The following is a 12,041-nucleotide window of genomic DNA, read 5'->3' as shown; positions in this document are numbered from 1 at the left end:
CAAAACAGACATCCCTGAATGATTCTCCTCTAAGGGTTCCATAAAAGAGGAAAAACAAAAGCCTACATAAACATTTAAAAGTCTGAAAATGAAACAAAATAAAAAAAAAAACAACTTATGTTATTTTCAGAGCAAGATCACAGGAAAATGAGCTGAATCTGGTCAAGATGAAACCTAGTGTGGCAAGCAGGAACTAGAATTAAGAGCTGCAAGAGATAGGCAGGGGAGCAGTGACAGGAACATGGCCAGGTCTGAGAGATAAGGCTGGGCCCTTTACAGGAGCACAGAATGAGGTAAGAAAATATTTCAAATAAAGCAGCACCTTTCCTTTTTAGTTACCTCAAGTATCCCGTCCTCGGAAAACCCCCATTTAGGGAATAATACAGAAGAGTTATGGAATCTATGTCACTCACTTCCCACTTGCTTTTAACCCTGTCTCTAAAGTCAGGAAATAAGAACATTTCAAATTTCCAAGAAGAAAAATGCATCCCCAGGTATAATGATGTTCTGAGGACCAAGTGACAATCTGAAATATCTGAAGGCAGAGAAGGTGGAGATGTCTCATTCAGCAGAGCAGAAATGTGACTGCCCAAGTTAAGAAGGGAAAAGGCAACCATAAAAGGTAAACCAGATCTCATAACTTTAAACTTATTTACATTATTCTTAACTATACTTAGTTCAAATCACTTTCCAGCTCAATCCTCATTTTGAATGAAGCTGAATTATCCTGCAATGTGGCTGTACGATCTTCTCTTCCTAGGATTGCCTTTCATTATGGGGATAATAGATGATTGTTGCTGAATAGGTGATGTTTTTATTTCTATATATCACTCCCTTTACGTACTATATGTGTAGTAACATTTTATCAGTAACCTTTGGAGAAGATATAAATGATTGAGCTCATTATATATATATATATATATATATATATATATATATATATATATATATGCTTTAAACCCCTATTGACATTCATTCTCTGTAAATATTTGCTTCTCTCTTATGATAAAGAAACAATAAAATTTTATTCTAGTCAAAATAATTTTCTATAATTTTAATACCTAAAGATATAGTAGAACATTAAGTAAATGTGGACCATTAAATCATCTGAACGGCATGTTCATTTATTTAAGAATAGCGAGAATCACTGAGATGTTTCTGGAACAGAATATAGGTACAAATACCAAAGCATTGAATAAATAGTGGCAGAAGACGAGGGTCATTATTTAAAATGTGCCTTACCTTCAGATCCAGTGTTTTCTTTCATGTAGCAAGAATTCAATTTATCTACTCTTCCTCGGTATTTTTCATCCTCTCTTTGACTCTACTTTCAAAGCTCTATTCTATAACTCGCATGATTGTTAAATTTCAATCCAAGGACAGTGCATGTGTCAATCATTTTCCGCCTTTCCTTATTAGTGTATTATTCTGTTCCCAATGGCCATGTTGTGTTGACGTCATGAAAATTTTCTGAAAGCATATATTATACATAGTTGTAAAATGCTATTGATATGGGGTTGGGGATTTAGCTCAGTGGTAGAGCGCTTGCCTAGCAAGCGCAAGGCCCTGGGTTCGGTCCCCAGTTCTGAAAAAAAAAAAGAAAAAAAAAAGAAAAAAAAAAAGAAAAAATGCTATTGATATGTTTCACTTACTGTTAAACAATCTGGATTAGGAATTTTTGTATGTAAAAAATAAACTTTATACTATTCTTCGTTTTAATGAATATTCATTCCATTCATTGGGTAGACAAAATGTAGTAATTATGTCAGTTCTTCAATATATTACAATTCAATGGCCTAGTTGACATTGCCTAAACATTTTAATTAGTCACAGATATACTATTTCATATTCAACAAAACACTTTGTTCACTGAGCAATTATCTTAGCTGGGAATACATTTGACATGAAAGAATGAGATACCTAAATATAATTCACAGCACCCATGTAAAAATGCCACATGCCATATGTTTGTGGTCCCATCTCTGAAGAGACAGAGAGATGATGATTCCTAGGAGCTTACTGGTCAGGGAGTCAAATTTCTTTTGTGAGCTGTTTCAGTGAAAGATTTAAAACCAAGAGGACCCAAAGCTGTGTTTCCAGAGCTGAACCTATACCTCAGCTCTCTGTCCCCAGATCCCACCAGGAAATGGCTGGACTTGCAGGAGTGCTGACACACTCAAGATCAAGGACAGACTACTACTCTTCCGAGGTAACTGCCTGGATCCCTCAGAACCCAGGAAGAGAGGGGCAGTCTGTTACAGGATACTTTTGGTTTCCATCTCTTCCTTGTAGCTGAACCTGATCCACAGCTCTTGGTACACAAGATCCTTCAGGAGAGAGGTGGTCTCCCTAGGGTGCTGACACACCGACTTACAGGAGGATCAACGCAATTGTCAGAGACAGTAAAACCAGCTGACCCCAGAGATAAATAGATGGTAAGAGGGAAGTGTAACAGCCTAAGCAACATAAACCAAGGCTACATGATAACATCAGAACCCAGTTCTCATACAAACGAAAGGCTAGGATAACCTCAACCCAACAGAAAAGAAAAAGAAATATTTGTACTTCAAATCACTTAACATGATGATGTTAAAGGATTTTAAGAAGGACATAAATCAAAGAAATACAGTACAAAAGATGTAAAGAGATGGAAACCCTTATAGAGGAAACACAAAACTCCCTTAAAGAATTACAGGAGACAATAACCAAACTGGTGGAGGAATAGAACAACCCATCAGGGAGAAAATATTTAAAAAGAAACAGCAACATCAACAACAACAACAACAACAAAAACACACAAAGAGAGACACTCTGGATATGGAAAACCTGGGAAAGAGATTAGGAGTCAAGAATGCAAGCATCAAACAACAGAATATAAAATATAGAAAAGATTCTCAGGGGAAGAAGGTATCATAGAAAACATTGACACAACTGTTAAAAAAGTATAAAACACAAAAATCTCCTAACCCAAAACAATCCCAGACAAAATGAGAAGGTAAAACCTAAGGATTATAGGTAGAGAAGAGAATGAAGACTCCCACTTTGAAGGGCCAGTAAATATCTTCAACAAAATTATACTAGAAATGTTCCCTAACCTAATGAAAGAGACAACATATGACAAGAATAGAGTAATCCAAAAAATTAGACCAGAAATTTCTACCACCACATTATAGTCAAAAAATAAAGTGCACAACTCAAAGATAAAATATTAAAAGCAGTAACAGAAAAAGGTCATGTAACATAAAAAGGCAGACCAATCAGAATTCCACCAGAGTTCATAAAAGACACTATGAAAGTTAGCAGATCCTGGACATATATCACACAGATCCTAAAAGAACAAAAATGTCAGCCCATGCTACATAAAATCTCTCAACTACATAGATGGAGATACCAAGATATGCCACAACAATAGCAAATTTACAAAATATATTACCACAAATCTCATCCTTCAAAGGATAATAAATCTAAAATTCCAGCACGAGGGAAACTACACCCCAAACAAAGCAAGAAAATAATCGACTTTGAAAAAACACAAAAGAAGTTAAAGAAGATAGCCACAGAAACATAATTTGACATCTAACAAAAAAAATAGAAAAAAAAACAATTATTGGTCCCAAATATCACTAAACATCAAAGGACTAAATTCTACATAAAAAGACACACACTAACTGACTGTATGTATATATATAACCCAGCATTTAAAGACAAATTCTTCCTCAGAGTGAAAAGCGGGAAAACAATTTCCCAGCAAATGTTCCCAAGAAAGAACCTGGCGTAACCATTCTAATATCAAATGAAAGAGACTTTCAAGCAAAAGTCATGAAAATAGGTAATGAAAGACATTTCATACTCATCAAACAAAAAATATGCCAAGGAAAACTCAATACTGAATAACTGTGCTAAAAATTGAACACCATATACATTCAGCAAAGAAACTTTACTAAAACTCAAAGCATACTTAATACCATATACAATAATAGTTGGAAACTTCAATACCCCAGTCTCATAAATGGACAGATCATGGAAAGAGAAACTAAGCAAAGACACAAAGAAACTAACAAGGTAGGAACCAAATATATTTAAAATATATCAATACAGCATTTCATCCTAAAACAAATAATACACCTCCTTGCCATCGGCCAGTCCTAAGATTGTTGTTCTTTCTCCTGTTGGTTCATCTTGAGGCAGCTGAGGAGGAAGAGTTTTGGCGGAGGGTAACAGTTTGTCTTACGAGGTATGTGGTAAGATTTTTGTCTTACAAGATATTTCGGGCTGCTGTATAATAATAAGTTTACTTATCTAAGTCTAAGTTACAATGTTACTGTACCTGACTTACTTATCTGTGTCTAAGTCACTATGCTTTGCTACTGTAACTGGTCTGCCTTCTGAGACCAGATACTGCAGTCTCTGGCACTTACCACCTCATTCTAAAACAGCAGGAGATAAAGTAGAGAATTACTTACTGGAGCCTTTTCCCTATTTTCCTTATGCTTCTTGCTTGACAGGCTAGGGAGAAGCTTGGAGCAATAAACATCTATTAAACCATGAGCAGTACATAGCAATTACAGAAGTAAAAAATTTTACACAGTCAAATATACATAAACATATCATTTCACACCTGGATTCAATAAATGCGCATTGATACATTTCCACTCAAATTCAGCTGGGCCCAACTTGCATGCAATCTCACAATTACATTCTTACACACACACACACACACACACACACACACACACACACATGCATACATTCTCATAAATACTTACACAGACATCCATGCTTACATATGCATATGGAGCAAAAGTCCAAGCACATGTGCAGAAAGATGAACTCCAATCTTTATTACAGACTGAAAGAAATCGCGTCTACCCTTTTAATACTAAGTGAAAGAAACCCTAGTTTGTAAAAGAAAATGCTTCTTCTTTTAAAAAGTCTAAGCCTGCAATGCTATTAAGAAATGACCTGTTCTCTCCCATGGTAAAGAGAAACCTGCCTGCACCTTTTGTTCTTTCCAGCTTCTTCTTTTTTCCTATTTTCCTCTGCATACTGCAGATTGCTCTCTTATGTTACATAAGTTATTCATCTCTACATTCTCTATCAACCCAGATCTTTTTGGCTCAGTTCTACTTAGCTCAGTTCTCCTTATCTCAAACCGGACTTTTCAGATCAGCCCCTCTCCAGCCCAGTCCATCTGTTTCTGTCCTTCCAGTTCAGACCTTCTATCTCAGTCCTTCTGTGTGTCTTCTCTTTGTTCTCAACACCTAACATCTTTCAGAGTACATGATCACGCGTTACAAAGTTCATCACAAGTTCAAATGAAAGATCAAAGCATAAACTGAAATATAATTTACAACCAAGTATGTTTACATGAATATCCATCAGGAATAACTATCTGGCTAAATATTCATCACCAGTGTCAGCTCCACAGGCTCACTTAAGATCCAAAACCATAGTTGTTAGTGAAGTTATATGTAGATAAACCCCGTCAATATCTTATCCTCTATCCTTGCACCTGTAACAAATCATATGTTCTATTTTTATGACTCTTGATAACTCTTTTGCAGCCTCTTCGAATGTGTTCTGAGTAAGAGAAAGGCTGTTTACTATCTCAGAACAATTAACTGGTGACACTTGGGAGACTGGCAGAGTTGTCACTGCAATTTTGACTATTAGAAAGAGACTTATAGGAGTTCCACTATAAAAGTCTAAATAACCATTAATATAATTTAGGAATTATTGTATGATCATTATTAAGAATAAATAATTTATCTATTTGTCTGTATAGCACCACTATGGGGCAGTACAACTATGTAGGCCTGCAGATATCTGTTCCAAATTGATGTGCAATTATTCAATGATTGTTATATATGTCTAATAATAGCAACAGGAATAGCATTTTAATAGCAGGAAACTTTCCCAAAATGAATCCCTTACTGCCTTGATTAATAAGGGGAAACCAATTGTGGATTAGAAAATAATCCGATGCTGTGCATCTGACGACTATCACCTGCTACTAAATAGCTTGTCCTCTTATTGCTCCTGACATTTTCTTCTCAGTCCCACATGGTACCTTTTCCAAAAATGACAATATGATCAATCACAAAACAGGCCTCAACAGATACAAGAAGATTGAACTAATCCCATGCATCCTACGAGATCACTACAGACTAAGAGTGGTCTTCAATAACAAAAAGAACAACCAAAGACCCACATATACATGGTAGCTGAAGAATGATTTACTCGAGAAGAACTTCTTCAAGGAAGAAATAAATTAAATTAAAGACATTTTTGAATTTAATGAAAATGAATGCAGATCTTGGGAACACAAAAAAGCAATGTAAAGAGGAAAAGTCATAGCTCAGAGAGCCTCCACAAAGAAACAGGAGGTATGATACACTAGCAATTTGATAGAAAAACTGAAATCCCAAAACCAATAAAAATCCAAATACACCAAGAGGACTAGACAGCAGCAAATAATCAACCTCAGGACTGAAATCAACCAAGTAGAAACAAAAGGAATTATTTAAAGAATCAACAAAACCAGGAGATGGTTCTTTGAAAACTCCAGAGGATTGGTAAATTCTTTATATTCAAATTAAAAATAACAAAATCAGAAGTGAAATAGAGATCTAACCATAGAAAATGAGGAAACTCAAAAAATTATCAAATCCTACTATAAAAGCCTATACTTAACAAAACTGGAAAGTAAGGAATAAATGGATAATTTTCTAGACAGATACAAGGTACCAAATTTGAATCACGATCATATAAAGCATCTAAATACTCCCATAACTTGTAAAGTAGTAGAATCAGTCATTAAATGTCTCCCGAGCAACAGATCCCAGGTCCAGAAAGGTTTAGTACAAAATTCTCTCAGAAGTTCATAGAATATCTAATACCAATATTCTCCAAACTATTCTACAAACTAGAAATAGAAGGAACACTACACAATTTCTTCTCTGATGCCACAGTTATGCTTATAACTAAAGCAAACAAAGACCCAACAAAGAAAGAGAATTTCAGACCAATTTTTTTCATGAATATCCCTGCAAAAATTCTCAGTAAATTTCTTGCAAGCAAAATCCAAGAACACACCAAAACAATGATCCTTCATGATCAAGTAGGCTTCATCCTGGAGATACAGGGACCATTCAATATACAGGCACTGGTCTCTAATCAACCTAATCCCACAAAAAAACAAATTCAAAGAAAAAAAACAAGCAATCATCTCATTAGATGCCCAGAAAGCATTTTTCAGAACTTACCCTTCATTTTAAAAGTCTTGGAAATATCAGAAGTACAAGGACCATACTGAAGCACAGTAAAAGCAATATACAGCAAACCATTTAACTATCATCAAACTAAATGGAGAGAAACTAAATGCAGTCCCATTAAAATCAGGAACTAGACAAGGACACCCACACCCCTCCCTTTTCAATATAATATTCAAAATCCTAGCCAGAGTAATCAGAAAATTAATGGATGTAATGGGATACATATTGCAAAGGAAATATTCAAAATGTCACTATATGCAGATGATGTGATTCCACAAATTCTATCAGTGAATTTCTAAGCCAGATAAACAACTTTAGCAAATTGGCAAGGTATATAATTGATTCAAACAAATCAGTAGCCTTCCTCTGCTCAAAAGAGAAACAGGCTGAGAAAGAAATTACAGAAAGGACACTCTTGACAATAGTCAAAAAGCATATAAAATACCTCAGTGTGACTCTAATATTGAAAGATATAAAGAACAAGAACTAGAGTGTCTGATGAAATAAATTGAAGAAGATCTCAGTAATTAGAAAGATCTCCCATGTTCGTGTATTTATATTATATTAATTGGATTAATATTGTAAAAATGGCCATCTTCCCAAAAGGAATCTACAGATTCAATGCAATTCCCATTAACATTCCAACTAATTTCTTCACAGACATAAAAATGGCAGTTTGCAAATTTATTTGGGATAAAATAAATCCCTGGAAAGAGAAAAGTATTCTCAAAAATAAAAGCATTTTGGGGAAATCACCATCCCTGAGCACAAGCTGTATTAAAGAGCAATGTATGATCGAAAACTGTACTGTATTGGTATGAAGAAAGGCAGGTACATCAATGCAACAAAACTCAAGACCCAGAAATGAACCCACACACCTATAGACACTTGATAATTGACAAAGGATCTAAAACGGTCAAGTGGAAAAAAAAAAGATAGCATTTTTTAAAAAACTGTGCTGTTTGAAGTGAAGGACAGACTGTAGAAGAATTCAAATCAATACATTCCTATCTCCCAAATCAATACATTCCTATCTCCTTGTACAAAGCTGAAGTAAAAGTGTATTAAAGACCTACATAAAAAAGCAGATACACTGAAACTAATCGATGAAAGGCAGGGAAAAGCCTCAAACACATTGGTACTTGGGAAAATTTCCTGAATAGAACACCAATGGCTTTTGCTCTAATATCAAGAAGTGACAAATGGGACTTCATAAAATGTCAAAGTTTCTGTAAGGCAAAGGACACTGTCATTAGTTCCATACAGCAACTAACAGATTGGTAAAAGTTCTTTACCAATCCTATATCCGATAGAGGACTAACATCCAATATATACAAAAAGCTCAAGAAGATTTACTCCAGAGAATCTGATAACCCTATCTAATAGTGGGCTACACTTCTAAACAAAAATTCTCAACTGATGAATATTGATGGCTGAGAAGCACCTAAAGAAATGTTCAACATCCTTAGTCATTGGGGAAATTCAACACAAAACATTCCGGAGATTCTACCTCAAACCAGTCAGAATGCCTATGATAAAAAAGTCAGGTGACAACAGACTCTGGCAAGGATGTGGAGAAAAGGAACACTCTGTCACTGTTGAAATTACAAGCTCTTAAAACCACTCTGGAAACCAGGCTGGAGGTTACTCAGAGAATTGAACATAGTATTTGCTACCTGAGGACCAAGCTGTACCATTCGATGGCATATACCCAAAACTTGTTCCAACCTACAACAAGGACACATGTTCCACTATGTTCATAGCAGCCTTATTTATAAAAGACAGAAGCTGGAAAGAAGGCAGATGTCCCTCAAAAGAGAAATAGATTCATATATTGTGGTCCATTTACACAATGGTGTGGTACTCAGCTATTAAATAGAATGACGTCAGGAAATTCATAGGTAAATGGATGAAACTAGAAAATATCATCCTGAGTGATGTAACCCAAACACAAATAAAGGCACATAGTGTGCACTCACTGGTAAGTTGGTAATCTCTAGAATGTCCCAGATACTAGGGATGCGACAGGTTCCCTGGACCCAACAGTGATGACATTAGCCAACATACACAGCAACAGTGAAATTGAACCTGAAGACACCACGTGCAGTAGATAGACATGGCCCCAAGTGCAATGATGGGACCACTCACCCATCTTTATTAATTCACAGTTATCCTTGTCTACTGGAAATGCAGGGGCAAAAATGAAGCAGAGGCTGAAGGAAAGGCCATCCAGAGATCTGCAGACACCAAATTGGACACTGTTGCTGATGCTTAGATGTGCTTGCAAATAGGAGTCTGATATGCCTGTCCTCTGAGAGGCTTTGCCTGCACCTGACTGATACAGATGTAGATATTCACAGCCAACCATTGAACTGAGCTTAGAGATCACAATGGAAGACGCAGGGGAAGGGCTGAAGGAGCTGAAGGAGATTGTAGTTAGAGGTAGAACAACGATATCAATTAACCAGAACCCTCAGGGCTCCCATGGACCTAACCACCAACCATAGATTATACATGGTCTGGAACCCTACATATGTAGCAGAGGAATACCTCATCTCACATAAGTAGAAGGTGAAGCACTTGATCCTTTGGATGCTTGATGTCCCAGAGAAGAGCGATTCCAGAGGGGTGAGGAAAGAATGAATGGGGCTTGCAGAGTAACCATCTTAGAGACAAATAGGAGGAATATGTGGAGGTGGGGTTTATGGAAAGGGGGTAATATTTGAAATATAAACAAATACAATGCTTAATAATATTAGTAATAAAGGAGTGGTATTTTCCATATATTATTTTACTGCACAGGTTAGCTTGGAACATTTATTGTTGCCTAAATGCGTATTTCTTCCTACAGTTCCTGTTTTCTTGTTTCTCTGAGGAGTGTAGGTCTTTCTCTTCATTCAAAGGAACCATAACACTTAACTCCTTTCTCCAAGCAAGGGTGGTTTTAGATATGTCTGTAAAAGGCAGGAGACATTTATACAATCTAATTGGGGGCCAACGAAATAATTATTTACAAGCAAATATTGTAACAAAAACAGTTTTTGTTCAATCAACTTATCAGTATTGAAAGCATCCCAGGATTTCTAGCCAGGCAACTGCGTTCAATATCAAGAGACATTTAGAATTTCAATATATGTGACTAGAGAAAATACTTTCCATTGTGTAGCATACTCAATATTTCAAAAATATCATCATGGAAAGAATATTAAGAGCTTTAGGACAAGAAAAAAACAGCGAGACTTCAAGGCAGAAGAATCACAGTAACACCTGGATCTCACATGAAATTCTAATACCAACCCCACGCATTCTATGCTCTATTCAAATCCTATCACTTGTCATTCCTAACACAGTCCACCAGTGATTTTGTAGTCACTGCAGTCTCTGAGGAGTGAGGGTCAGGATTAGCCTTTCCCACTCAATTATGAGGTTCCAACACACATCACTGCACCACTGATTGCCTCTGGTTATAGGGATCTACCCTGGTGTAAGTGTCGCTTGACCGCACAGTCTCCTAAGCACCCCTTGCCCTGTCCATTCATGTTGCTCCTTCCAGAATCCCTTGTCATGACCCCTGACAGTGGGCACAAGAGCAGATAGCACTCTGGACTCAAAGGAAGAGAGTCGACAGGGTTCCTCCTCATTCAGAAAGCTTGGATGTTCGCCTAGCTACTACAAACAGAACTGTCAAATGAGGCAGCTCCTGACTGGCCGGTGCAGTCTCGAGGACAGCCCCTCTCGAGCTTTGATTTTTTTCTCAAGATCAATGTTCAATCGAGTTGGGCCTGCTTCCGGTTCAGGACGTGTCCATGGTTCTCTGGAGAAAGAGCCATACTCAAAGAATACGGCTGAACTGATGTTCGCCATGACTCACCATTGGCAAGTACGTTCACTGCCCCTTCACAGGGTAGTAGCCCATTTGCCATTTCTTGTTCAATTTCCTTAATGACTAAGTGGCTACATGTGTGGAGAGAGGCCAGCGGGCCTCATCCCAGACTTTACCCTCTGACCATACACCGCCGATTTTCCAGCCAGCATGGCCTGGAAACCCCTTCAGTGTACCCCAAGCAGATTATAACACTGGATTCCAATGGGGGTAGCGCTTAAAGGGTTCCCAGCCTCTGCCGCCTGGGACACCCTACAGTGTACCCCAACCGGATTACAACATCCTACCCCAACAGGAGAAGCACTTGAACAGCAGAGACCAGAGCGACATTGCACCTTCGGGACTATTTAGACGGACAGCACTTGAATAGCAGAGACCCGAGCGACTTTGAACCTCCGGGACTACTTAGACGGACTCGGCACAAGTTCAGATGCACAAAACCCTAAGAAGACTAGAGATTCAAAAAATCTGATGATCGTGTTAAAGAACAGCTACGGAAACTCAAAGATCGTATAAAGGCTTCAGTAAATAAGAGGGCCCTACACACCAGAAGGGAACTGACGGAGAACAAGAAATGGACATTTCCACTTCCTCCGAGGGTTCCTGAGGGCATGAGTAATCGACTGACCAAGGATAGCAGACCACTGGGTAACCCACTGACCAGGGATACCAGAACATCTGCTTTACATCCTGCTACTAGAAAAAGAGTGGCCTCATCTTTAGAGCCCATTCTTGGGAAGAAAAAAAAAAAAGGCGGATTACGTCTACTGGGTTGAAAAGAACATGTGGACTATGACGAGTTGGTAGCCAGAGTGCCTGCAACATCTACAAAACACAGTACTGGAGAGAACAGTGAAAGATTCAAAGAAGATCACACTGTGCCT

This window comes from Rattus norvegicus, chromosome Y (assembly GCF_021556685.1).
Source record: "Rattus norvegicus strain SHRSP/BbbUtx chromosome Y, alternate assembly SHRSP_T2T, whole genome shotgun sequence".
Taxonomy (NCBI): domain Eukaryota; kingdom Metazoa; phylum Chordata; class Mammalia; order Rodentia; family Muridae; genus Rattus; species Rattus norvegicus.
Note: the sequence above shows the minus strand (reverse complement) of the source record.